Here is a 3,802-nt window from a genome sequence, read left to right as displayed (position 1 = left end):
GACACACCGGCTGCGTTGACACAGTCCAGGCTGCTAATTGACACATCGACTGTGTTGACACAGTCCAGGCTGCTAATTGACTGCACCGGTGCAGTTTAGACTGCATCGGCTGCTTGGCACAGTACAGGCTGCGCCACTTAGTCCAGGGGGCGTCGACTCAGTGCAGAGGGCGTTGACGCAGCAAAAGCCCGCCGCACAGTGTTTATAAGGAAGTCGTTTGGCGACACAAAGCCACCTGCCGAAACAAGCCAGACCTCACTCACGCTCGCTTGTCGAAGTTCGTGTCAGTGCAGACTTCGTGTTCGTGCCTTGCCGATTATGGAGCAGAGACGCAAATAATCCGCCGTGTGGGACCATTTTGACGTCCTGGAGAATAAGGTATTATTTATTTATTTATTCAAATCGCCTTCTGTGGCCGAGAGCCTCTCGGCGAGAGGCACTCGCCGAGTGCCTCTCAGATTATTGACATGTGTTGTACCATTCTAATCCGAATACATTTCAAGGTAACTTAGTTACTTCTTATTCACATTCTATTACAGGTGAAATGTCGAATTTGCCAAGTCGAATTGTCATACACCAACAGAAGCACCTCCACCATGCTGAGGCATTATCGGGCCAAGCATGAGAATGAAGTTCGCGATACACCCAGTATTACGCCAGGTATACAAACGTTCACTCATCTTTTCACGGTTGCTATGTTGATGATTTAATTGACAATCAGTAATTATTATTGGTTGACTCTCCCCTCCATGTTTGACAATCAAGGTTCCAGGAAGCAGCTGTACTGGAAGGACCAACACACTTTCCCAAACCTCTCCCACCTCGCAAAGGAGTTCCTTTGTACGCCAGCCTCATCCGTCCCTTGTGAGCGTGTGTTCTCCACAGCAGGAGAAATCGCTTGTAAAAGACGCAACAGGCTGAAGTTTAAAACATTGGAGCATCTTATTTTTCTCAATAAAAATTGTGAAATAAAAGCCCAGAAGCATCCTCATTCAAATGATCTTCACATTATTTGAACACATTGAATGTTGCAAAATGAATGCATAGATGTGAATGATATTGTATACACTTCATCATCAAATCGATGAATGACCTTATGAAAATGTTTTTGGAACAGTTGCAGATGCAAAACTGTGCTGGCAGCTACATAATAGATAATAAAAGAAAAATATCCCAAACCATGGGGATCCTCCCAAAAACTAAGGATTTGCTGAATAAGAGATCCTTGTACACCTTATACTTTTATTACTTCCATATTTGACCTATTGTGTGGGAATATGGGGAAATGCCAGTAAAACACCGTTTTAAAACTACAATACAAAGCAATCGGAACAATCACTGGCTCCAAATGGACGGAACCCACAAATCCACTGTTTATCAAATTAAACAATGAAATCTCATGACCTGAATGACTTCAAAATCGCCCAATTAATGTACAAAGCACACAATAATAACCTTTGCCAAAAGATCCAGAAGCTTTTTAAAATTCGAGAAAGTTGTCATAATTTAGGGGGTACTAATCTATACAAAAAAATCCAAAACACGAACGAACATCACACAAAGGAGTGTATGTGTAATAGGTGTAAATCTGTGGAATGATTCTGAAACAGACCAGTAAAATGAGGAACTCTCTTGCTGAGATTAAAAATGAATTCGAGAGTAGTACAAGACAACTACACAAATCAGAATTAAGCTGATAAATTCAATACACATGAAATATAGCAATACATCAGAAATACATTGATGAGATTATTTAATATATTAATGAAATGTAGCATCCATTATGAATATGAGAAAATCGACATATACATGTGCTCTAAAGAGTATGTACTGTATATACAAACCTAATGTTGTAAAAATGTATTAGTACAGCATACATAATGGTAAAAGCATTTGTTGATATTTAGACTTTCTTTCCTATTTAGAACAATGATCAATTCATATATAAGAAGGGGTAGGACTCGGGGTAGGTTTTTTGCTTCTTTCTACTCCTTTGAACACATATTTGCGATGATTACTATTTTCTTTTCCTTTTTTTATATCTTACCTTCACCTTTTGCCAATTTATTACCGAATTGTATATTTTATATGTTCAATATACAAAACAATTAGTCAGTTCAGTCTGTTAAGTGGGTTGGCTGCAGGGATCTTGTAGGTCCAGCAGGTGGCAGTGGTCAGTGACACAGTATCAGCACAGTATCAACACAGTGTGTCAGTGTGTCGACACGCCTCATGAGGCCTCATGGACCCATCACTACTAAATCCTAAGCAAACAAAGTCCAAAGTAGCAAACAAAATCATGACTGAAGATAAAACATAGCAGCAACCAAAACATGACTCAAACAAACATGACAGTAGCAAAAACAACAATGACCCGACACCGAGTGTGCGGGCAGGAGTCCTTTTATAGCCCTGATTACCTATGACCAACAGGTGTGCAGCTGCCAAGGGAGCTCTACAGTGCCACCTGTTGGTCCCTAAACCGAATCGTGACAATTCCTGGTCAACTTTACATCTTCCACTCAAGCGGGTCTACTTTCCAATTACTTTCAACGTACTTTACGTACTTTGATCTTCTACATGTAATCCAGCGAGTCAGTTTCTGCTTACGCAATATCAAAGACTATGCACCTCTCGCGAACTGAATTTAAAGGAGACGAGAGGAGCCGCTTCATTGGCTTGAAGCAAGTAACTGGCGCTGTCGCAATGGGACAGGAAAGTACGTAAAGAGACGGTGTGCTGAATGACCAGAATCTATTATGATATAAAGAACATCCATCCTGCAACGGGTGTTGTGAATATCCTAAACACAAGGGAGTGTAAACCCAACATTTTTTACAGCTGATCTCACTCCACTAGTAAGGTGCTTATGGTGCTCTGCTGAACGTGACTTGTTTGGACAAACTCAGGCCGCTTTCGCTGACATGTAACATTTAATTAGGCGTGTAGAGAACATGGCATATTTCTACAGGCATCTCAAACATTTAAGCCTCTGCTGTGCTTTGTTGGTAGTACAGCTGAGTTTCAGAGACCAGGTGAGGCAGTCTGAGATCTAAATGCCGAAGGATTTTAAGTTGGATACAATTTTATCTGGCTAGGTGTTTATAAGCACAGTTAACTAGACAGATTTTGTTTTTCTGAAGTCGATAATTAGCTCTTTAGTGTTATCGACATTCAGAGACAAGTTGTTGTTCTGACACCATGTCCACCGTTCCCTCACCTCATCTCTGTGTGCATCCTCCTTGTAGTTTGTGATGGGTCAGATTACAGTGATGTTTGCAAATGTAATACTGTTGGAATGGGGCTTTGTCAAAGTCATTAATGTGCATTGTGTACAGACTGTAGTTGTAGTAATCTACTAATACAGCAACCTGATGGAGCAACCGTGTTCAAAACTCAATTTACCTGTCGATCTACTACATTCCTACCCGCACCGATAATCACAAGCTGTGGGTCGTGACCAAAAAAGCAAGATGAGTTTCCTGCAAAGGGTCTCTCCTATCTCTCTCCCTTAGAGATAGGTTTAGAAGCTCAGTCATTCGGGAGGGACTCAGAGTTGAGCCCCTGTTCCTCCACTTTGAGAGGAGCCAAACGAGGTGGCTTGGGCATCTGATTAGCATGCCTCCCCAGTGAGGTGCTCTACACATATCCCACCATCAAGAGGCTCCAAAGATGCCCCAGAACAAGATGGAGAGGCTATGTCTCCTGGATGGCTTGGGAACGCCTTGGGATCCCTCTGGAAGAGTTGGAAGAAGTGGTTGGGGAGAAGGAAGTCTGGGCTTCCGTGCCTAAATAAGCAGTA

The 3,802-nt window shown here is 41.9% G+C and overlaps 1 long non-coding RNA gene across 1 annotated transcript; it reads left to right on the top strand.

The window, feature by feature from the left end:
- The first annotated feature begins 249 nt into the window (after positions 1–249).
- LOC127601636 (uncharacterized) lies at positions 250–974 on the top strand. Its single transcript, XR_007962607.1, has 3 exons — positions 250–378; positions 540–660; positions 766–974. It is a non-coding gene; the product is annotated as an uncharacterized LOC127601636 (long non-coding RNA).
- Positions 975–3,802: the final 2,828 nt, after the last annotated feature.

Source organism: Hippocampus zosterae, chromosome 6, assembly GCF_025434085.1.
Source record: "Hippocampus zosterae strain Florida chromosome 6, ASM2543408v3, whole genome shotgun sequence".
NCBI lineage: Eukaryota > Metazoa > Chordata > Actinopteri > Syngnathiformes > Syngnathidae > Hippocampus > Hippocampus zosterae.
This window is presented reverse-complemented; position numbering and strand designations above follow the sequence as displayed.